The following is a 25523-nucleotide window of genomic DNA, read 5'->3' as shown; positions in this document are numbered from 1 at the left end:
TGGTAATTTGGGATTGGGATGTGCCCTGCGCCCTGAGGACTCAGATTGATGGACTCGGAAACAACAGTAAATTTGAAAGTTATGAAGAACCACACTAAAGCCGAGGCTTTGAGTGTTGTTAGGCGAATAAACGCGTGCGTGTTTTTCTGAGCTTTGTGTCTTGAGAGATTTAAACGTTTTAATGAGTTTGCTAGCGGCTAACCTCGGCTAATCTGACTTTAGGAAAGAGTTCAACACATTCATCTGCAGTTATGAACTCTCTGAGGCTTTCTGAATCTCGTTATTGTTGTCATTTGTTGCGCTGCAAAAGTGTTTTGGAAATACTTTAGCTGTATTTACTCGTGCATCAAATTTAAACTTAACACGGCCTTTTTGGGAGCATTATAAATAGTTAGTTTATGGTTTATTGTCTTGTACCTAGTTTGTTATCGCTGTATCGTATAATTGTCTTATAACGTTGTTTATTGCCTCGGAGTTTGTTTTTGTTGTCTCATAGTTTGTGATCGTCTGAAAAGCTGTTTGTTTTCGGCACACTGTAACATCGACCGCAAATCTGTTACAAAAGATACAAAATCAACAGCATTAGCCTACTCAAAAAAAAATTAAAATAATTAGACATACTCAAATACCATACCATCTTTTAAAACATGTCCATTTAATGTTTTGTGTCAACTATGTTTAATAAAGAAGAGCAGCTGCATTTTTCAATATAAATATCGTAACCTTTCACTGTAATGTAGCTACTTTTAAATCTTGTTCTCAGTTAATGGGTGTTAACAAAAACAAAAATAGTTTATAATAAATATTAGCAGACACTGCTAGAATTGTTTTGTTTAATATTCAATCATATGTTTTAATATTCAGTTGGTTTTAGTTTTTCAAGATCCATTTCCCATTTTAGTTTTCTACATTTTTGTGTACTTATTGTTTTATAATATCTTGAAAAAATATCCTTTGTTTTATTTATTGTGGTGTTTACCTTTTTGTTTTTTGTTAGCAGAGCATATTGTATTGTAATATTAACAACTAGTTTTTTTTATTTGCAGTTATTTATCAGTTACGCCTATTATTTTTTATATTTATACTAGAATAGAAGTGTTGCTTATGATTCCTATTTGTATGTTTCCTGTTTTTACACTTCCTTTGTAAAGTGATTTCTTTTTATTATTGTTATTATTAATTTTTATTGACCTAAAGGTTGTTTGATAGGTCTCTGCACTGTAAGAAAAAAATCCATAGAAAAATAGAAAATATCTTGGCAGAAAGTTACCAGAATATTTTTCTTGACGTTTACAGACATTTCCTTTAACCCTAAAACACAACACAATTTACCGCATAATTCAAAACACGGGTAATTGTATTGTATTGCATTGTGAGAAAAACAACGCAGAAAATTCCTATTATTAGCATGGTACACTTGGCCGTATTTTAATAGACTGTTTCAGAGATGTTTTGCCCTATACTCTGTCTATCTATAACTGCTTCTTATTTCATTCAATGACCATGGGAAGCGGCATCACAGCCCCACAAAAGTAATGAAGGACCACTAATCAGCTCAGCAATGTCTCTCAAAGGAGCCGGCCAAAGTAAGGTGGAGGAAACGGCTGTACAGGTGGCAGTCCGGGTGCGTCCGCTGCTTCCCAAAGAGATTTTGTGCAACCATGAGAGCTGCATCACTGCAGACCCAGAGGAGAGGAGGGTCACCCTGGGCAATGACTGCCACTTCCACTGTGACTTTGTGTTTGAAGATAACTCTACGCAGGAGGATGTGTACACAGAGTGTGTTCAACCCCTCATCGAGGCCTTCTTTCATGGTTTCAATGCCACGGTTTTCGCCTATGGGCAGACAGGCTCGGGCAAAACCTACACCATTGGAGAAGCCAACATTTGTAAGTCTTTTATACAAAAGTCAAAGCATTTATTTATATAGCACTTTATAGGTGTGTGCGATAGGGGTGTGAACCTACACTGGTCTCACGGTTCGGATCGATTACGATTATCATGTCATCGATTCAGTTCAATTCGATATCACGATGCACTGCATTTTCAAATTTACTAGTGTGCGATATCATATTACTATTTAATTTTTTTTAGGAAAGACCACAATCTTATAACAATTCTTTTTCAAGTTACTGTGCTGTAAAAAAACTGTAAACCCTACAACTAATATAAGTAAAAAGTTCTCAGGCTTATTGAAGACTAGTAAGTAGTCAGAACAAAGAAACAAATGACGAGCAATAGAACAAATATACAAATTAAATAAACAGTGGTTTAATTTTTTTCATGTAAGTCTGTCTAACAATAGCTTATTCAGAATAGAAATACTATTGAAAATGAATAAAGTAATCAAATGTAAAATATAAAACCGCATGAATGAACTCTACATTGATTTTTAATAATGATTAGCACTGAGTGATTTTCTATTTTTCTTTGGTTGTTTGATTAGCATTAATGATAGGCAGCAGCTGGTTTAATTAGGCTGCTGTCACTTTAAGTTTTAAGATTTGCTGTCACTTTAAAATTTCTTTTTTTTTGTCTTTATTTTTGTGTGTTTTTGACTGTTTAGGCATGCACAGAAAAATTTTAACAAGTCACTCTTCACTTTCTCATTCATCCATGTTAATATCTTTAAAACTGAAAGATGTGTGGATATATTTACATACAGACATAAATAGGGCACGTTTGGTCACAATCTCTGTTATTCATTAGAAAATCGTCAGATCGCCCACCCATAGAGCTTTATACAATACAGATTTCTTCACATTAATAAACAGTGTTACAGTGCTTTAAAATTCATCAATATATAGAAGTGCAATGTTTTTCTTTCATTGGAGGTGTATTGAGTATTGTGACAGCTGATGTGTTGAGTAAACAGATCAAAAGCATGCCTGAGTTCAGGGCCTTACAGCATATTATTAATTGGGCTTCATCTAGACCAGACATGATTCACAAGGCTAGTAAAGGCTTTGTCTGTGTCTTGTTAAAAAGCTTCCACGAGTTTGCACGTTTTTGCTGCCAGCAACACCTCCCCCAGTTCATTTGCCACCGCCTCGCTTGCAATCTGAGATCTTGCGTTTTAGCATTCTGCCTCATAGAGTTATTCATTAACCTGCTGTTGGTTTTTTGGCTGCAGCTGCTTTTAGGGATGACGAACAGGGCATCATTCCCAGAGCTGTGGCTGAGATCTTCAAACTGCTGGATGACTTCTCCGTCCGAGTGTCGTACATGGAGGTTTACAAAGAGGTCTTCAGAGACCTTTTGGAAGTTGAGACGGCCAGTAAATACATAAATATTCGAGAGGATGAAAAGGGCAACATAGGTAAGTTTGTGAGAGAAAACAAAATTCTCCTCCAGTATAGAACAAGTAGGAATGGGCAAATACACTACCATTTGATAAGATTTTTTTTAATGTCTTATATAAGTCATCAAATACATCAAAAATAATTTAAAATACGTTTTCTATAATACGTTTTAAAGTGTATTTCTTTTCCTGTGATTCCAAAGCTGAATTTTCAGCATAATTACTCCAGTCTTCAGTGTCACATGATCCTTCAGAAATCATTCTAATATGCTGATTTGTAGTGCTCAAGAAACATTTATTATTATCAATGTTAAAAACAACTGTGCTGCTTCAAAAAAAAAAGTTTTTTTCTTTCAGGATTCTTTGATTAACAGAAAATCAGCATTTATTTAAAATATAAACCTTTTGTAACGTTATATTTACTTTCACTTTTGATCAATGTAATGCATCTTTGCTGCATAAGTGTTAATTTCTTCAAAAAAAAAAGACCATAAACTTTGACTTATCAAAATCAGTTTTGTGGGTTGCCAATTAATGACTTAAAAAAGCTCCATGTGTAATAATTAAAGAATATTTCTTGTTTAAAATGTATTATTTGTAAATATTATATACAAGGCTGTACCCCGCCCCCACCTCGGGTACTCGGACCACATCTCTGTTATGCTAATCCCAACATACAGACCACTTCTCAAACTCACCAAACAGGTTCAAAAACTCATCACAATTTGGCCAAATGATGCTACCTCAACACTACAGGACTGCTTTCAGTGCACAGACTGGAACATGTTTAAAGAGGCAGCCACCTACAACAACCACACAGACCTGCATGAGTACACTGAAACTGTGACTGCTTACATCAAAAAATGCATAGATGATGTGACAGTCACCAAGACCATCACCACACGTGCAAACCAGAAGCCATGGATGACAGCAGAGGTTCGTGGGCTCCTAAAGACCAGAGATGAAGCATTCAGATCAGGAGATAAAGCAGCCCTCAAAACAGCAAGAGCCGATCTGTCCTGTGGCATCAAAAATGCAAAACGGTCATATGCTCAAAAAAATCAACAATCACTTCACAGACAGCAGAGACACACGGAGCCTGTGGCAAGCCATTCAGACCATCACTGACTACAAGCCCCCGCCACAGGCCTGTGATGTTGACACATCCCTCTGAGATGCACTCAACCACTTTTATTCACGGTTTGAAATGCAGAATGACACACCTGCACAAAAACTGCCCACACCTCCCAACGACCGGGCGCTCTGTCTGTCTCCAGCCGACGTAAGGAAGACCCTATCTAGGATTAACCCACGCAAGGCTGCGGGTCCTGACAACATACCTGGCCGTGTTCTGACACTGTGCTGCACAGCTGACAGTCATGCACAACATCATTGTATTTTTTATCTTTTATTTTTTTATTTTGTATAGGGTAAATATTTATATATATATATAGTATACTTATAGTTAAATCTGTCAGTAGGTTATAGTGTATAGGTTTATAGTGTTTTTTACTTCATTGTTGTATGTCTGTATTTATGTAGCACTGTGGTCCTGCGAGGCATGACACGTTCCACTGTATGTCCCCACATGTAGCAGAATGACAATAAAGCTTAACTTGACTTGATATTGCTTTTTTTTTTCAAACAGAATAATCCTGTAACATTTTTATTTAAAAAAAAAAATGGTTTTAGAGTAATTACAGCATGTCACTCTGCAGGTAAGTCTTGTCATGTCAGCAGGTTAGTTAAAATCATGTCAGCTGCTCATAAGTTGACAAAATCCTGACAGCATCTGTTTATTATTCAGTCATTTTAAGTTTTGATGCTTCTCCTCTTTTATTTTCTCTTTAATTTCTGTTTTTTTATGTACTTGGTGTTTTGATTCTTCATAATTGCCTGTCTAGAAAAGCTGACTAATCAGGATGTTTTCAGAAAGTCTTTTTGCAGTATGTGACTGTTCAGAAAAAGAAAGACTTCTTTGTGGTTACCCACAGTGCTTTGCGGTGTGAAGGAATGTGAAGTGGAGGGACTTGATGAAGTGCTGAGTCTCTTGGAGTCAGGAAAGACGGCCCGTCACACTGGGGCCACCCAGATGAACCCCCACTCCAGCCGCTCTCACACTATCTTCACGGTGCTCATGGAACAGAGGCGTGGAGGTTCTCAAGCAGCAGCCAGGACTGTGCAGATCCTCTCTTCCAAATTTCATTTTGTGGACTTGGCTGGATCAGAGCGCATCCTCAAAACAGGCAACACTGGTGAACGGCTCAAGGAGAGCATTCAGATCAACAGTGGTCTTCTGGCTCTTGGAAATGTCATTGGAGCACTTGGGGACCCCAAAAGAAAAGGCACCCATATCCCATACAGGGATTCCAAAATCACCAGGTAATTTTACTCATTTGTTAAAAATGCTGATCGCAATATAATTGCAAGAAGTCTTTAATGCAGAGTAGTGTTTGGTAAATCAAGAATCACTATTGCTATTGCTTACAGTCAAAAATAATTTTATTGCTTAAAGGCAAAAAGTATTTTAGTGATTTTAGTGAAGTAAAATTTTGACTTTCTGTATTTTTATTTTTTATTCTTCTACATTGTTCTTACAGATAAAATAGCCTTAGATGTTAAACCCAAGTTCCACTGACTTTTTTTCTTTAGGAATTTTTTAAATTTAGTTTGTGACATATTTTTCAAATATTTTGGGTTGGTAAGATTTTTTGTTTTAGAAAGAATTCTCTTATGCTCGCCAAGGCAGCATTTATTTGTTTAAAAAAAAAAAATAGAAACATTTATTTAAAATAACTCTTCTCTATTTTAATATGTTGAAAAATGTTAATTACTGTGATGTTCTGAGTAATTGCACACTACCTTTAAAAAGGATCAAAGAATCCTGAAAAAATGTATTATGGTTTTCACAGCAATATTACGCAGCAAAACAGATTTTAACATAGATAATAATATGAACTATTGAGTATCAAATCAGCATATGTGGCCCTGGACCACAAAACCAATCTTAAGCAGCACGGGTATATTTGTAGCAATATCCAAAAATACATTGTATGGGTCAAAATGATCTATTTCTCTTTTATGCCAAAAATTATTAGGATATTAAGTAAAGATCTTGTTCCATGAAGATATGTTATACATTTCCTATCGTAAATATATTAAAACTTAATATTTGATTAGTAAAATGCCTTGCTAAGAACTTAATTTGGACAGCTTCAAAGGAAATTTTCTCAATATTTTGATTTTTTTGCACCCTCAGATTCCAGTTTTTCAAATAGTTGTATCTCGGCCAAATATTGTTCTATCCTAACAACCCATACATCAATGAAAAATTGACACTTATGACTGGTTTTGTGGTCCAGGTTCACATATCAGAAGGATTTCTGAAGGATCTTGTGACACTGAAGACTGTATTAATGATGCTGAAAATTCAGCTTTGCCATCACAGAAATAAATTATATTTTAAAATGTGTAAAAATAGAAAACTGTTATTTTAAATGCTAATAATATTTCTGTTTTTACTGTGTTTTTGATCAAATAAGTTCAGCCTGGTTCAGCATAACATACTTATTTCAAAAACATAATCAAATCTTACTGGCCACAATCTTTTGAACTGTAGTGTATAGATTGTTAGTTTGTTGTGTGAAAATGAATTGCTCTCAGTGGTGTTTTTGTTGTCAAGTTTTGGAAAGAGGGAATGTGTAACATTGCCTTGATATAGTTTAAAGGCTTTTAAGATGTGTCGAGCTGTGTTGCATCTTGTTGTCAGGATCCAAAAGGACTCTCTCGGAGGCAACGCCAAAACCCTCATGATTGCCTGCATAAGCCCGTCCTCCTCCGACTTTGATGAGAGCCTAAACACACTCAACTACGCCAAGCGGGCTCGCAACATTCAGAACCGGGCCACAGTCAACTGCCGGGGGGAACCAGACCGCATCGAGGGCCTTGAACTCCAGATCAAAGCGCTAAGACGAGCTCTTGAGAACCGCCAGCTCTCTGAAACCCGCATATTTGCTTGCTCCGACCCCAAGAAAAGACTTCGGCCCTTTGAACTGGACGTGAGGAAGCTGCAAGCAGAGAGCACCCACTATAGGACTTGCACGGACTCAGCCTACAGACTTTTGACGGAGCTGCAGGGCGAAGGAACTCTGAATGCAGGTCAGCTCCTGCAGGTGAAAGAGTGGCTTTGCGCCGTTGAGGAGGAACGCAGTGGTTTGACCTCAGCATCGGAGCTGGACAGCGGCATTGAGAGCAGCTCTACCGAGGACAGCACCGCGTTGAAAAGAGGGCGGGTGGCACTGAACAACCAGGTTGGCTGCAGGCACATCCATTTTCAGATATTAATATTTTATGTTTAGCAATTCATCATAAAAAGGCAATAATGTAACTTGTCAGGTCATTATTTCTCAAGCATTAATTTCAGAGATGTCAGATGTCATGAGGTGATTATCTGCGTAATTCTCACAGCAGTGGGATTTATTTATGCCAAAGGATCCTGACCATGTGAAAGAGGACTGGAGCGGAGACCGTGAGGACTACATTTCCCAGCTGCAAGCCCGGATACAGCGACTAGATCAAGAAAACACCGACTTCTTAGCTGCCCCGGAAGATGCTATGGAACAATACAAACAACAGGTGAGAGAACTGAAGTCTCTATCAAATTCTCTGTGGTTTGAGATGTGTTTTTGAATGAAGATTTAATTGTGCTATATTTCAGAGTTGGAAATTAATGCATTCTTAAAAGTCTTGGAAAAACTCTGTTTCTGTAGTAGTAAATAAGAACTATGTCTAATTAGGTTCTGCTTTAATTAGGTTCCCAAGATGGATAGTTTTCACAAACAGTAATGTTTCATAAATCATAAAGTTATTAACATCGTAAATCTAGAAAAAAATACTGTACAATGCTCTTGAAAAGTTTAGGGTTGGCAAGATTCTTATTCTCACCAAGGCTGCATTTATTTGCTAAAAATCAGCAGCCGTTACTCCAGTCTTCAGTTTATGATTCGAAAGTTCGAAAGAACAGTATTTATTTGAAATAAATCTTTTGTTATAATGCAAATGTCTTTACTGTCACTTTTGATCAATTTAATGTGTCCTTACTAATTTTTTTATTCCCCCAGAAAACAAAATCTTACTGAACTTTTGTCAACGACAGTGTACATGTATAACATTATATTTTATAACCTGGGAATTAAATGGCCAAACACTTTTGTGAAAGTGTTTCCTAATGGAGTGATGGTTACTTTATTCCTCTTTTGGAAAGTTGTTGAAACACTTTTGTGGATTTTTTTTCTTTTTCTTTTTGGTATTGCATCAAATGTGAACACAAAAATAGTGTTGTTTGTAGCCTCCTGTTCACCACTATAGAAATGTACCCAAATATTCTGCTTATAAGAACCCTGGAAATGCAAAAAGGGTTTAATTAAGTAAAACTTGCAGATAGTAATGTCCGGTTTTCTCCATAATGATTTGCAAGTCTAATTTACTAGAGAATTATTCTAAGTGAAAATGATTATTATCCAGTAATTGCAAACAAACTGGAAATATCATAGTGAAGTCATGGAAATGCATGGGAATAAGTTTGAGAACCCTGTATCTTTACAAAAGATGGTGCTGTGAAATTGCTTTGCTGTCTTGAAAAATCTCCTATAAGCCCATGCGTTGTCACATTCATTTGCACATCATTCAGCTGTTTGTCTGTTTTTGTATATTTTACAGACAATATTTTACCCACAGACAACAAAGCTAAGCAGTCAGGTTTATAAATAGATGATTGATCTGAGCGCAGCTCAATTGTTCAGTTCTTCAACATGCACAATAGACACGCTTTTCTGTTTTTGAATAAATAACAATAATTGTTTAAATAAAACCATTAAAAATCATTTTCGTTAATTAAAATAAAGCTGTAGAAAATAAATATTACATGAACATCTTAAACTAATATAAGCAAATATAAAATCTATCTATCCATCTCCTTCAAATTCTAAATGGTGCACAACACTGGTACAATGCAAACGAGACTTAAAACAACACTGGAGACATCTTTTGTATTTTCACCTGGTTGTAACTGGATGTCATTTTCTTTCATTCCTAGAGTGATAAACTACAGGAGCAGCAGGATCTAATAGCGGAGCTTCACAGTCTGTTAGCCCAGCCTGGAGGAGTGGGGCTGCTCCACCTGAAACAGAGACCTCACATGGCTCCTATCAACTCACTACTGCAGACATTAGACACCGCCGGCCGCCTCACTCCTCCCTGCGACAGTGATGTGGGCAGAAGCTTCGCCAGACAGGTAATTGATATGTTTTGATTTGTCTCACAGCATCCTCGACCACAAACACACATCAACTTTAATTCAAGATACAACCCACAGCTGCCGCCACCTGGGCTGAGCTGTTAGTAGTATACAAACATCTTCAAACACTTGCCACACACGCTGTGTAATTTGTGTTTTGACTTCCATCCACATACTTTCAGATGCAAACAAATTCAGCTAATTGCCAATATAACGTGATGTCTTAACAGTCAATTGTACACCCTAAACTCACTTTTAATGCCTATTTTTCAAGCCTGTTGTATGACAAGCTGGCATTTGATGTATTGTCTGGAGACATGGTTATTTATTAAAGCAATAAGCCATGAGCGGCTGTGTGTTAAGCCTTGTTTGTTTGGGACGGCTCGCTGCACACATGAGACGTTTATACTTGACAGACTCGACCACTTCACTGCTCTCCAAAACGAGAGTGGCAGTGCAGAAAAAAATAGCAGCTGAAACAGCAGCGAAGAAGCACTTTGCCGAATTTTACGTTTACCTAGTTTCAATTTTAAAAGAGGGATAAAACAGAAACACTCAACAACCAGCATTTACAGTGACTCTTCTCTGGTTTTGTTTACATTGTACAACCCTAGTCAAGATTATGCATGTACATCTACTGTTCAAAAGTTTGGGATCAGTAAGTATTTCTAAAGAAATGAACTATTATTATTCATCAAGGACACATTAAAGGCGTCATATGATGCAATTTAAAATTTTCATTTGTCTTTGGAATGTTAAAAGCTGTTTGTGCATATACAGTGCCCTCCATAAGTATTGGAACAGTAAAGACAAAATTGCTCTGTTGGCTGTGGAGTCAAGACATTTGCAAATATGATTAAAAGATGAATATGAGACAAAACTACAGAATGTCACATTTTATTATTAGCCATTTCAACACATAGATGTTTTACCAGCTAAGAAGTTCAGCACTTTTAGAGTTCCTGTAAATGTCTTGACTCCACAGCCAACAGAGCAATTTTGTCTTTACTGTTCCAATACTTATGGAGGGCACTGTATAAGATCCGTGAAGTTGCAAAGACTATAGTCTCAAATCCAAAAAGATATTCTATATAAAAGTCAAGACTCGTCCACGCCTTCCTAAAAAGTCTAATTTAAACACGCATATCTACATCACTGTGTGGGTAAATTTGCAAAACGCCGCCTAAATGTTTCCGCAAAGAAAGAAGGCATAAATTATTCTCGCTGTTGTATTGTTGCCGCCGCCTACATGTCGTAGAGGCACTGTGTGTTTCCTGATATGGTAAGGGGTGTAACATTTCTGTCACACGCTTGAGGTATTCAGCCAGTCTCAATGCACTGGATAGCTGGCCAATCAGAGCACACCGCATTTTTTCAGAACAATGAGCTTTGTAAAAATCGAGGCAGAGAGGAGCAACAATAATGTATGGTATGTGGAAAATAACTTTAAACAGTGTAAACACATTGCATTACATCAAATACACAAAATAATGTTATTTTTAGCATTGTCATGTGACCCCTTTAAATCAAGCGATCAAGTGAGAACAAACAGCTTTTCTTTTTCAAATAAATCTTTTTCAAATAAATGCTCCTTCAGATGAACTGCTTTGTTTCCACAGAAATAGGAAACAGCACAACTGTTTTCAACACTGATATAAGTAATGTTTCTTAAGCAGCAAATCAGCATATTAGAATGATTTCTGAAGGATGATGTGACACAAGTAATGATGCTGAAAATTCAGCTCTGCTATCACAGGAATAAATTACATTTATTTTATAAATTACATAATGTTTTTCTGCCAAATATAGTTCACTAGCATTATTATTGGTGAAATTGTTGGAAATGGTGTGTGTGTGTGTGTGTGTGTCAGATATTTTAGTCGATTGTGTGCCCTAACAATCCCAAACACTTCACATCAAATGTTTTAATATTGTTAATTATTATTTGAGCTTTCTGGTTTGGTTAAAGGCTGAAAAATACTTACTAAATACTTTTAGAAATCCGTGAGGAAAAAAATTAATAGGGAATATCTTGTGCTTTCTATGGGATCGATGTGTGGGATATGTAGTAATATGTAGTTTTCGCCTTTATGTGAACTGTTTTTAGGCTGAAATTTGTGTGGCAGTAGACAACGGCTCATTTTCAGACCAGACCCAGTGGGACAGCGGACGAGGAAACTCTCTGCGAAACCTCTGGGAAAGGAGTGAACCGAGATGAAGATGGCCATGTTCAGACCGCCAGAGATAAACGGAAGTATGTAAAATGATATTAATCTAGTTCTAATGAGAAGGTTCATTGAGTATGAATGGCTAATTGATTCAGCATTGCCATCATTATTGACAGATCCATCAATGTAACCTGGACAAAGAAAGATGCTCCATTGCTCCAAGGGTCTTGTGCTGGGACCAGGGCAACCCTGTCTCAGGCGTTTGGACTCATCCATCCTCTGGGTCTACAATGCACCAGACGCACATGTGAGTTAAACGTCCTTGAAAACATTTGACAAGGGTCTCTGTGTTTGACGGAAGAGCACCGGCCTACATTAGTTTCTTTCCAATATTCAGTCATTTAGCTTTGATTTGTTGTGATTGATTGTCCAGCTAACAGCAGCGTTGGCGAGAGGTCGGTGTGGGAGAGCGTGAGAGGTTTTGGAGGTGAGCTCTTCTCAGAGAGAGGGCTTCTGCAGGCACAGCAGAAGATCAAAGAGCTCTCCATCACCATCCGCATGAAGGAGGAACTCATTAAATAGCTGGTCAAGACAGGTGAGGCTGTTGAGAAAACCTGCTGGTCAGAAGTACCACTACTAAAATATGTAATGTAGTGTTAAAACAAAACAAAGAAAAAAGCCTGAAAATGTTTGTGTGCACCTTTTATGATAATTACATTAATCTCCATTGGAAGAGCAGTTTATAAATGTGACCTGTGCTGGCAAAATGAGTCACAATGAGCATTATTAAACAATTATTAAACAATTATCAAAAATTAGTTATTTCTGTTTTCACATTCTCCATTAAAAGACCTTCAAAATTATGAAAAAAGACTGAGCTACACCTGTTTGAAATTGATAGAGTTAGCAAACTCAATTTTTATAAAAATTTAGTTAAAGATTTCTGAAGGTTCCAAAGCAAAATCACCTAGCAGCGCTGCATCTTTTCCTCCAGTTCTTTTCTTAATGATAATTATTATATTAATAATGACAATATAGCATTTTTTTTTATTTTTATCGTTATCTTATTATAAATAAGAACAGATGCAAAAAAACTATGCATTACCTTTTTCATTTTACATCTAAACAAAAGTATTCAAGTAAGAAAAAAAATCAAAAAAATGTAAAAATCCCTTTTGTGTGTTCATTACAAATAAATTGATTATTAAAACTACAAAAGCAGTTCAATCAAGAGCACCGAGTGATTCCCTCTTTTCTGTTATTGTTTGATTAACATTAATGCGACTGGCAGCCTATATATTATTAAGACCTACTGTACCGCACAGATCCAATATAATGTTACACATCAGATTTTTTTCCCAACAGTTCCTTAAATGTTTGCTTAAAACGTAACAGATCATGTAATTCTGTGTATATGTGTATATTTATCGGCATCGGGCACTTTTCTTTGCCCTACTAGTGTGCAACTAATCAATAAAAACTTTATTAATGGATAATGAAAATGATTGACTACCAGTTTCATCATCTATTAGTCGAGTCTTTGTGCTGTGCAATCAAGAACCTTCATCAGTTGTGACTCAAGATGCTTGTGTTGTTTTATGTGCTTAAGAAATGCTTGACATGGTTAAAGTCTTTTCTGTTAATGTAAGAAATTAACTTTTATTTTGTATAAAGGCACCCCATCTCAACATATCCAAGCATGAATGTGAACTGTTAGGTCACGACTCCAGCAGATGGCATAATAAAATTATTTTATTTAGATTTTCATAAAGAAATATATAGAATTTTCCAGACAATTGATTACATTAGTTTCACAACAGTAGCTGTTCAGTTTAAACTTGTGAATTTGTCTTTGCACGTCACCAGTCAGACATTTGGGGTCGGTATTATTATTATAATAATTGTTTTGAAGTCTCTCATGCTCCCAAAGTTTGCATTTATTTGATCAGAAATGCAGTAAAACAGTAATAATGTGAAATATTATTCATAACTATTTTCTGTTTTTAGGATATTTATTTCTGTGATGGTAAAGCTGAATTTTCAGCATCATTACTCCAGTCTTCAGTGTCACATGATCCTAATATGCTGATTTGATGCTCAAGACATATTTCTTATTATTACTTGAAAACAGTTGTGCTGCTTCATATTTTTTCAGGATTCTTTGATGAATAGAAAGTCCAAAAGAACAGCATTTATTTAAAATAATTATATTTTTTCTTTTACTCTCACTTTTGCTCTTACTTGAGTTTATAATTATAGTTATGAGTTTATAATTATCAGTGTTTTTTTTCCTGTGGTTTACAAATCTTCCTGTTCTCTAAAATGATCCTGTCCTCTCTTTCTCTCTAGGTAAGGACGCCCAGGCCATGAACAGGCAGTACAGTCGTAAGATCTCTGAGCTGGAAGCTGAGGCGGAGCAGGCCCGTGTGGAGCTCACAAAGGCACAAAAGCAGCTGGAGGTTCAGGGCGACCGTGACGCTGCTGACCGCTCCAAAGCTCAGGAGTGCAGGAGGAAAATCGCAGCTGCGCAGAGCAAAGTTCAGGTCTGTGTCTGGCAGCTTTACCTTGCCGAAAGGCAACATTATGGAAATCCTGTTTGAGTGGCGTTTCTCTAGAATGCTTTTAGGGTTGTCACCACACCAAAATTTCAGTATTTTGAATATCACAGCATGAATTGACCAAATAAAATTACTTAAATGACATTTGAAACAGACCTTACTCTATCATAATTTGCAAATATTTATTAAAATAGCCACTTTTAGGTTTAGTTATCATTTGTGAAGAATCTTCGAGGAACAAAAATTAAGGAATTAAGAAATGTAAATTTTTTAGTAAATATTTACTATATATAACTGTTCCAATTTATAATACTTATTCTTGTAGATTGTAGCAATACAAGTTCAATGCAAAACAGAGCGAGCGGCGCATGCAGGAACTCAAGAGGAACATGCAGAACATGAAGCAGCAGCAGGACCTTCTGCAGCGCCGCCTGCGAGAGGAGAGCCAGCAGAAGAGGCGGCTGGAGAGTGAGATGCAGAAAGGAAAGCACAGAGTCAAGGTGAGCTAAGTGTTGCGTTCAGTCTTTTATCATCGCAGGTGGGAAACGGAGCCTGAGAGAAATCAAGAGTATAACTGGAATTATAAGTGAAGTGTGTAATTTATGCTTCATTAGCAGTGGAATTGCAGAAATAATGATTGTTTCCAGACAGAGGCTGTGGTTGCTGTTTTTCTTGATATAATATAAATACTGTATACACCAGGGCTATTCAATTGGTGGCCCGCCAATCATCTTCATCTGGCCCGAGAAGAAGTACGTAGGTTGCACATTCGCCTTGAATTGTTCTTGCACTAATTAGTTACTAACAGTAACATTATTTGTATCAATGATACTTCTTTGTTAATAATAGGCTAGTAAAAAGATGCCATTAAACACATATTTAAAATATACAATCTTTATATTGTTTTTATATTAATTTGGAAGTTCGGTGTGAAAATATGACAACACAAATATATGAATATGCATTTAGTCACGTTTTTTGAATTAATTACAGAAAACAATTAGATTTTTTTTTGTTGTTGTTGAATGTCAGACAGCACTAGTGTTAACCTTTTATAGATGTTACTGTTGGTAATATTAGTTAATTTTACTGCTGAATATGCATTTAAATTTAATTTCAAATTTTATAGGCCCCCCACCCCCTTGGCTCCCTTCAAATGTTCAATTCGATAATCCGGCCCTCAAATTAAGTTAATTGAATAGACCTGGTATACACTATTGTTAAAGTGTTTAGGGTCAGAAAGAAATGTATCCTTTTTTTCAGCAAGGATGCATTAAATTGATCAAAAATTGACATTAAAAACATTTATACTGTTACAAAAGATTTCAGTTTTTTTTATTTCTATTTATTAAAGAATCCTGAAGTTTTTTCAACATTGATAATAATAAATGATTTTTGAGCAGCAAATCAGATCATGTGTTACTGAAGACAGAAATAATCGGCTTTGCCATCACAAGAATAAATTACATTTTAAAATGTATTGAAATAGAAAGCTGTTGTTCAAAATAGTTTTTACTGTATTTTTGAGCAAATAAATGGAGCCTTGGTGAGCATAAGAGACTTCTCTCAGAAGCATTGCGCTTTTGAACAGTAATGTATAAAATATAAAACATTAAATGTGCTTTCACATTTTCTCCATAAAATTTACAATGTAGCTATTTTTCTGTCTTGTTTGCTTCAGATCACATATTTCTTTGTATGGTGCTGCTACTGTTGCAGAAATTAAACATTTAATGTTTTTTGGAGTGTTCATCACAGTTTTTTCACTGTGTTCTGTTCTGTAAGGTCTGGCATTAGTCATTGCGTTTCTGTATTCTGAACAATAATCTACAGCGAAACCTCAGCCTCTGTTATTCTTGTCGTTCAATAGAGAATCATTTACCAAACAGCCTCTTTCTCTTTCTCAAAGGAGCTGGAGATAAAGAGAACGAACAGCAGCAGAAAATTCTGAGGATTAATATGGAGGAAATCGCTGCCTTCCAGCGCCAGAGGAGAAGTGGAAGTAACGGCTCGCTCGTATCACTAGAGGAACAGCAGGTGGGTTGAGACAGAAAAACGAAATTGTGCTCCTTTTCATCAAACCCTTCCCACAGCAATTACCCATCAATAAAATATTATTTTAAGATCTGGTTACTCAGTCATAGTGTTTAATAGTTTGATTGACATTTGAAAGAATTTTATTATCATTTCCTTGTGGCTGAGGGTAGGTTTCAATAGCTTATTTCAACATGTTCAGACTTCAGTTTGCTGCCCAAATTCCGTCTCTTTATGTTATTTATATTATATTGTGCTTTATGTTATTTATCTTGGAGCGATGCATGTGCTCTTTCCAAGTTCATGTTTGTGGGTTTGATTCCCAGGGAATTAATATGTAGTTAAAATGTAAACCTTGAATTCAGTTCCACTTTGGATAAAAACATCTGATGAATAAACTCAAAACTTACTGAGCATATATTTAATGTGTAAGTAATTGCATATAAAAATTATCTGTGGTTGAGCAGAAACGCTGGCTTGATGAGGAAATGGAGAAGGTTCTGGAACAACGACGTGGACTTGAAGACCTGGAAGGAGAGCTGACCAAGAGAGAAGAGATCTTAGCCAAAAAGGAGACCTTGCTCTTGGAACGCAGTGGCCTGGAATCCAAAAAGCTTCGCTCTAGTCAAGTCTGTAAAAACATTGTGGTTTTGCTTTGTCCCATTATCCACCCCGTTATGAGTCTTTACAAGTTGTGGTATGGTCTGTTTTCTCTGCAGGCTCTTAGTAAAGACCTGTTGACCATGTCGAGCCGAATTGAGTCTCTGGAACGGGAGCTGACTGAGAGGAACGGTCTGCTGCGCAGTAGCAGTGCTCAGGACTCAGAGCAGATCAGGCAGGAGAAGGACCAAACAGAGGGTGGAAATGGACGACAAACTGAGACAGGGCGACCTGCTCTCTCCTGAGGTGAAAATCTTAACTTTACAAGACACGCAACAACAGCTTGAGGAGTATTTAACTGTAAAATACAAGAGTGCTATGGAAGCAGATTTTTCTCATTAATACTTTATGCAAAATAAATGATGCACACTTGGAGCCAAATTCACATGCATAAAACCTAAATCATGTGCACGAAAACAATTTTTATATAAAAATATATATTACCAAAATGTATATTCATAAAATGTTTCACAGATGCAAAATGTACAACTGTGCACAATTCTTGAATGTTTAAAATGTACAAGTTTATTATCGAATCTGAATCTGCAAATCATCTATGTGTGAATCACCTTGGACTTGCAACACCCAGAGCAAAGCGTAAAAACACACCTTGAAGTATATGAACTAGGGTTGTGACGGCGAGGAAATTTTCTCACCTGTTAATCGACAACACCGGTATCACCATGGTGGGGGGTCGTTTGAGGCTTCCCTCTTTTCCTAGCTTTCCTTCGGTTTTAAATAACTTGTAAAAGCTCTGTGCGCGTTTTACTTTCACTTTCAAATTAGCGGCAATTCAGCATCAAGCAGTTTGTTTTTAGTTCGCTTCAGTTTTCCCTCTTTCCCTCTGCTTTTAAATAGCTTGTAAAAGCACCGTGCACATTTTACTTTCACTTTTAAATTTGCAGCAATTCAGCATCAAGCAGTTTTGTTTTTAGTTTGTTTTGAGTTTTCCCACTTTCCCTCACTTTCCTTTGCTTAAATAGCTTGTAAAAACGCAGTGTGCATTTTACTTTCACTTTTAAATTAGTGGCAATTCGGCATCAATTAACAAAACGAATAAAAACACACCATGCTATATACCTAATATAAAATAACAAATAACTTACAAATTTTAAATAGGTATACAAAACTGAAAATCAGTAAAGACTGAGGAACACATAATTATAAACCGCAGAATGTTTATTAGCAAAACGATTAAGAAAGTTTGGAGGCACGAACTGGTAAAATAATGGGAAAAAAATCACAGTTTAAATAAAATAAAAATCAGCAAATACCGTGGAACCAAATAAATGTGAAACGAATGTAAAAAAACTAATTTCCAATATCACCTTAGATAAATAGCAGGTCAGCAGGCTTTTCAAAATCCAAAATATTTTTAAAACAGGTGCTTTTGCATTTCGTTTTGAAACTCTTATGCCATCGTCTTGTTTGTCTCACCTCACGTGATATATGAAATCTGATCTGTGATGCGCGACTGTCGTTCGTTCACTGTGCTTCATTGAGCAGCCGCGTTCAGTTTTAATTGTAGTGTCTGTTCTCTAATGGAACTAAATTATTTTTATTACTATTTAAAAAAATCTAAATGACGGTGAGGGACGGTGCCGCGGTGGGCAAGTGACATAACCGGTGTTGCAGCTTCACACTGGTATCACCGCCAGCACTGTCTATCGCAGCAAGCCTAATGTGAAGAAACATGAAGGATTTGTCATATTAGATATTTCTCAGTTTCTAAACTCAATATCTCCTCATCTGTGTTTGATGTTTAATATTCCAGATTTAGAATGTCCTAGCTAACTTTAGGGTGAAACACAGTATATGACTTTGCCCAGATTTTTGCTGGAGGAGTCGATTGTTGTTGCTTAAAGTCCAACCAGTCTGCAAATTTAAGGCCAGGGGTCCTGGAGGACCACTGTCCTGCAGAGTTTAGCTCCATCTTGCCTCAGCACACCTGCCTGGACCTTTTTAGTATGCCTTGTAAGACCTTGATTAGCTGGTTCAGGTGTGTTTAATTGGGGTTGGAGCTAAACTCTGCAGGACAGTAGCCCTCCAGGAGCAGGATTGGACACCCCTGCTTTAATCAGTTGGAATCGACAAATTTAACAGAAAAATCACGTATAGTTGATTTAAATGCTGTTAAAGTTTAAGAATTCTAAAATGTTAAATTATAGAATTAGAATATCATAACCACATTTGTGCCATAGAATGTTAGTATTCTAAAACTCTTGGTATAAAAACTGCAAAACCAACATTGTTTGCATGATGTTCAAATTACATTTTTTAAAGCTGCACTGTCCTCTGTTAAACATCAGGAAGAATGAACACTGTTCCAGTTGGACGAGGCCATCGAGGCTCTGGATGCTGCTATCGAGTACAAAAACGAGGCGATCACCCAGAGACAGAGGCAGCTGCGGGCATCAGGCAGCATGCTCACCCAATGATTCTGATTAACCTGATGGCCAAACTCACCTACCTGTCTGCCTCTGAAACTAGAGCTCTGCTTTGTAAATACTTTGATAAGGTCAGACACCGTCTGAGTTTCCTCGAAATATCTCGTTTGTGAAGTTATAGGGTGACACTTGAGTGTACTTGTTCATGGTGGGGAGTTTTATTCAAAGACGTGTGATCTATTATCATTTGGCAAAGCATCGGAATGCAGTACTGAATCCCTGTTAAACAATGACAAAACTTGCACGTCTTGTTTATATCACAGCCACAGGTTAGCTTATAGCCTGTGTGGTCACATTTACTCTGTTTTGGCAAATGTAGACACGGTTTTTAACAACAACACGTTTTCTCACATTATTTCCATATTCACACTGCCATTTAATGGAAGTAAGTTTAGCTGTTTAACACATTAGGGAAAGGCGAAAACTATAATTGTGTGATTTTGTAACAGCATGTTATTGTGAGAAGCGCTTTACAAGTAAATTGAAATATTTCTTTATTCACTTGACCTTCTGCTTCAGCTAACAATGTGACTGTTATGACGCATTGTGTGTTTTGCAAAGGTCGTGTCTCTTCGTGAGGAGGAGCGCAGGCTGCAGATGGCTCTAGCTGAGCTAGAGCTGAGAGTCGAGGAGCAGCAGAACTTGGTTGGGTGGTTGGAAGCAGCTCTGGAAAGACAGCAGCTCGAGGCAGACCGTAGACTCAACCAGCAGCAGAAGGAACATGAGAGACATATCCAGCTCCTGCTGCAGCAGTGCTGAGGTTTGAGTCCTGAGACTGCTGCAGTTTTCAGGGACAGTTCACCCAAAAATGAAAACTTTCATCATTTACTCACCCTCACGTTGTTCCAAACCTATAAGACTTAACACTCAACACAAAAATTTAAATATATTTAAACCCTTTCCCTCTATTGAAAATCCAGGTAACCAAAATTTTGAACATCCAAAAAATCGATAAAAAAGGTGTCAAAAATGAATCGAGCGTTTTTATCCTGATCCAACTGAAGAGATACAATCACTTTATTTGATGTTGAGATTTAATTTAGGCTCTTATTTACATCTAAACAATGATCGACACATACATTGAGCACATCACATTTGGCAAACATACCAGATGTAAATAAAATCCTAAATTAAATCTGCTCATTATATAAACTGATCGTATCTCTTTACATGTCACGAGATTAAAACTGCTCGATTCATATGGATTCGTTTATGCCTTTATGACATTTTGGGTCTTCTAAGTTTTGGTTACCTGGACTTTCGGTGAAGGGATAGAAACCTCTCAGGTTATATTAAAAATATCTTAAGTGTTTCATAGATTAACCAAAGTCAGAATGCGAGTAAATAAAATTTTTATTGAATTTTAAATTTAAATTTCTGGGAGGAGTATCCTTTTAAGTACATTCACTAGATTTTATTTTTCCTTGGTTATAAAACATATCCAGTGTTATGTAATTCAGTGCAAAACAAGACTTTAGAACATTTTTTTTATAGCAGCTATAGTGTGTTAAAAATGAGGCAATATGATCCATGAATTCACAAATCATTATGAACATGTAAGGTGAACGTATTGGCAATTTATTGTTTCCAGAGCAAATGGATGAGGGTTTGGCTGGTAGACAGCGGCAGTATGAGGGATTGATCCACAACCTCAGCAAAGAGTTCAACTTCTGCAAAATAGCCAATCAGGAGCTGAACATCAAACTAAGGGAAATATGTGGCCCTGTAATTCACGCTGGAGAACAAAGCAAAGGTGAAAACTGCTGTCACTCAATAACAATTTTTTTATATATATATATTCAGTGTTTTAGCCAACATTTTTTTTTTTTTGTATTACAGTTTTTATCTTTTGTTATTCAGACCTATTATTTTCTTTGAAAGTGGATCAAAAAATCTCAAGCAGCATGTCTGAGCTTCTTTTCTGCACTTAATGGAAGTGGATTTATACCATCAAAGCTGAAAAAAAGCATAATTGAAGATGAGTTAATTTGAGTTCATTTGTGCATCGTATTCAAGTCTTCTGAAGTCAGTGTGTGAGGAACAGACTAATATTTAAGCCATCATCTCCTGACCATCTAGAACCAGAGTTCGAAGATCTCATTTATGCTTGTTTAGTTATACAATCGTGCCTTGGATTTGATGGATAGTGTTTTAAGGAAAAAATATTGGTTGTGTCATGATCATGATCACTTCCAGTGCATTTGAAAACGTGACTGCAAATCTGTTTGTTTCATGAAGTAAAGAAAATATTGCGCTGGAATGACATTTTTGTTGTATTTTTGCTTTTAATGTGCCATATGCTCCATTTGATTATTGTTGAATGTTTCTTTACACCTTTTCTCAGGTCCAAACTGTGACAGTCGGCTTTCAATCGGGATCCAGGGCAGACTTGCTGAAGAGTTCAGAAGTCAAGAGAAGAGATGCGAGAGCTGGTACATGCTCCTCTTCTGCCAACATGGAGGCGCTCTTCACTCCCCACGGAGGACCAGTACAGCATGGAGGCGCTCAGGAAGAGAGCAGCTTGTGAACTGCCAAATAACAGGATAATTCAGCCCGGTATGAATTCCACACACTGGAGCGGGACAAGACCACGGAGAGAATTAAGGAGATCGAGCCTCAACACAGGACTTCACTCCACTTAAGCAATAATAGATGTTCGGAGAAATCCAATGTAGTTTGTACAGTTAGTATCTTCAGTATATTGTACCAGTAATCCACGGTTTTCAGAATATCTCCATTTTATTGCTAAAGATTACTGATTGCAAATTGTTTATTTGTACTTTTTCATTGTCAGTCATCCTTGGAATGTACTTTTGATTAATTCGATCACATTTCAAGCACTTTTTTATTCAACTGTTGCAGGTTTCTGACCCTCTCGGACACGTTTTTAGTGAATGTAAAAGGGCTTTTCTTTCATAAACAATGAAGTAAACATGCCATGATAGAAAATAAATATAAAAAAATACTTAACCAGATCATATTTTATTTTAAAAACGAAAAATAAGAGCACAACTAGGAAGCAAAATTAGTAATATGTGTGTAATTTTGGAAAAGGAAACCGAGCCAGCCAGGAGTCGAACCTAGAATCTTCTGATCCGTAGTCAGACGCGTTATCCATTGCGCCACTGGCCCGCATGGCGGGGTGTTTTGAAGAACTGTTTATATATGCATTTAAATATTTCCACTATGTTAAAGAATGGCGTAAAGCGTAATGCCGTCAACATAAATGTGTAAATAACTATAATCTTTAGCTTTTATGTTACGCAGTGGCTAATGCGCAATAGCTGCGAGCATTTTTGCTCATTTTTTAGAAACAGAACCGCGTCTGATTTGAACCATTAACAGGCAAAATAGTTTGTAGTGGGTAATTGTCAGGGTAAACCTGAACATTTTGACTAGAAACGACTCTTTTGATGATTAAAACGTCGTTTCGAAAAGCAGTGATCGTTTGTCTGTTTGCGCCCTCTTCTGGGCCATCTGTGGATCTTGCGCATTCTGGCGGTGAACAAACCTGCTCCTGTAGCTATTGTTCAAGCTTTGGCAGTCTGTCATGTGACACGTATTGTCTCGCGGGCCTCGTGGCCTAATGGATAAGGCGTCTGACTTCGAATCAGAAGATTGCAGGTTCGAGTCCTGCCGAGGTCGCAGCTTTGAGGATCAGTCTATCGCAATGTTTGTAGTTTTACCCGATATTATTAGTGAGTCAGAAAGAAAGAAATGAGCTGATTATAGGCTATATACTCTAAATTTAAATGATAGGTGTGTTTTGTTAGCAATAACAATGTGCACATAGTAGACTAGGCTACTTAAATTGTTTAGCTAGAGCACTTAAATATCAACAAAAGCATTGAAATCCAATGCAAAAGCTTTTACTTTAGATTATTAGATATTTACGTGTAAAACACAATATAATGATGCGTAGCCTAAATAAGCACCAGGTGGCGGCATGACACCACACTTCCAAGATTTCTGCTCTAGACCTCTATTCAGTGTGATGTCTGTGTGTATTTCACCCACTTTGACGTTTTTGACGTAAGTTGATTTTACAATAATGTTCGGAAACATATTTCGATTTAAAAGAGTAAGGATATTGCTTAAGTTAGTCTTATATTTTACATTCTGACAGGGGGAATCAAAACCGTTTTATCAGAAGAGCAACGCAAGGAGTCATTTACGCACAAAAAGTTTTTGGTAAATTGAAAAATACATTATGAGGCTGTTTAGACCTAAGCATTTTTTATTAGGCTATTGATAACTAATCCACTTACATTAGCATGCTTTAGCGTTTGCATGATCAACGATCATCTTAAAATCACCTAAAAGTTGGGTTTTCTTGATTTTGCCATAAATGAGCACATGTAAATCTGTAACCATATGAGAGTAATATGATAACGCACGAGTAAATATAGGCTAGGCATAAATGAATGACAATGAAACAGTTTGCTAATGTGTCAAATCAACCTTTAATGGCAAATAACAAAGAAAAGGTAGATTGTATTTATCTTTGGCTCTTTGTTTCAGTTCCATTTGTACATTTATGATAAAGAATGAATACAATTAAATAGCTAATTTTTGCAAACAAATTGCCTAAATGATAGCTTGATTATTAGTGACTACTGCGATGTCTAAATAAACATAATTTGACGTTAAAATGTGCATAAAAATAATAACAATTAAACCTGGCAATATATAGGCTAACTATCTATAAGGCTGTATAATACGCACTTGTAAGATTAGACTATATTAAATAAAATGTATCTTTTTATATCGTTTTCTCCCTCCAGGTGATAAAATAAAATGTGCAGATTCTGTATTTGTTACAGCAGAGTGACAATCTCTGCATTTTAAATGGAAAATAATGGTAACCAGTTACATAGTGACAATTCATCTTGAAACTTTCTTTCAAAAACATGGAAAATATTACTGTCTACATAAAACTTATACAATTTTATCAATTCTTTGATAGCTTAATTGTTTAAAGCTTAATTGTTTAAAGCACCTGATTACGCGCTTGATAAAGAGAAAACTCACCGCCAGGGGTCCCTGATGTCAAGACTGTAGTTTGCACGTTACATGTCCAAAATTAAGCTTTGGCAAAATTTAAGATACAGGATTATAAAATACCTTGCAACACTTTACATTAGTGTCCACATATCATATGCTAATATTTGCAATTAGCTACAGCATTAAGGATATTAAAACGTCCCTACAAGCAGTAGCTTACCACACAAATCTTACATTTTAAGAACATCAGAAGACCAATTAGTTGTGTAGGCTAATGTAACATGGAGACTGGTGTAACAATGAATGATAATCAGTTAATCAGTTATTCTCATCAATCCTGTTTGCAAGTTTTAAGATACCAGAAATGCGCTTTTCTGCTGTCACTGAAGGTTCATTGTCTGGTTAAAGTCCCGTTTAGTGCTCTACAGGTTCAAATCAACACAGTTAGTGCTGTAACAGTGGTATGTCCAAACACTCACTGCTGCAGGGCAAGAGACACCTCGGTCAGCAGTCACAGGACATTCATTTAACCCAAGTGACCTTTTTGAGGGAAGAGAGCGGACTCTTCACTTAAACACACTTCATTACGCGTGTAGGGGTCAAGAAAATTACAGCGTTTAGTCTCCATCCTTTGTCGCAAAGGACATTCTGCCTTCAGACCTATAAGATGCACACGTGCATTTTTTCTTTACTGATTGATTATAAATAGACATTCATCTAAATATGTGTGCGCGCGTATCCGTGTTATAAAGTTATTCTTAGAGGCTGTATCATAAAGAGAAGATTTAAAAAAAAGATATTGTAGATTAATGGTCATGCAAGAAGTAATAATAATAATAACAGTTAGGCTACATACAGTAAGAAGTGGTGTTAATAATATTAATTACAGCTATTGTATAAAGACATAATTGTATATCATTTAAAACCAAATGAGAAAAGAGTAAATGGAGAAAAAGGAGTGCGTGTTTGAAATATTTGTCCAAAATGAAATTTTAATTTCAATGCGAAAAGGGAATATAGACTGTAGTTGGCCGATCAGAGCAAACAGATGCAGTG

The 25523-nt window shown here is 36.5% G+C and overlaps 1 pseudogene across 1 annotated transcript; it reads left to right on the top strand.

Annotated features, from left to right (window-relative positions):
• Positions 1-22138, top strand: LOC306878541 (kinesin-like protein kif7; annotated as a pseudogene). Its single transcript, XR_013785773.1, has 19 exons — positions 1-66; positions 1512-1889; positions 3134-3319; positions 5296-5683; positions 7071-7611; positions 7793-7936; positions 9396-9593; positions 11704-11850; positions 11941-12071; positions 12198-12359; positions 14114-14313; positions 14655-14822; positions 16232-16359; positions 16824-16985; positions 17076-17262; positions 19326-19534; positions 20025-20223; positions 21055-21216; positions 21808-22138. The product of XR_013785773.1 is annotated as a kinesin-like protein kif7 (transcript).
• The last annotated feature ends 3385 nt before the right edge of the window (positions 22139-25523 follow it).

This window comes from Barbus barbus (genome assembly GCF_936440315.1).
Source record: "Barbus barbus genome assembly, chromosome: 1".
NCBI classification, from domain to species: Eukaryota; Metazoa; Chordata; class Actinopteri; order Cypriniformes; family Cyprinidae; genus Barbus; species Barbus barbus.
The sequence above is the reverse complement of the archived record's forward strand: the minus strand, read 5'-3'. Positions and strand labels throughout refer to the sequence as shown.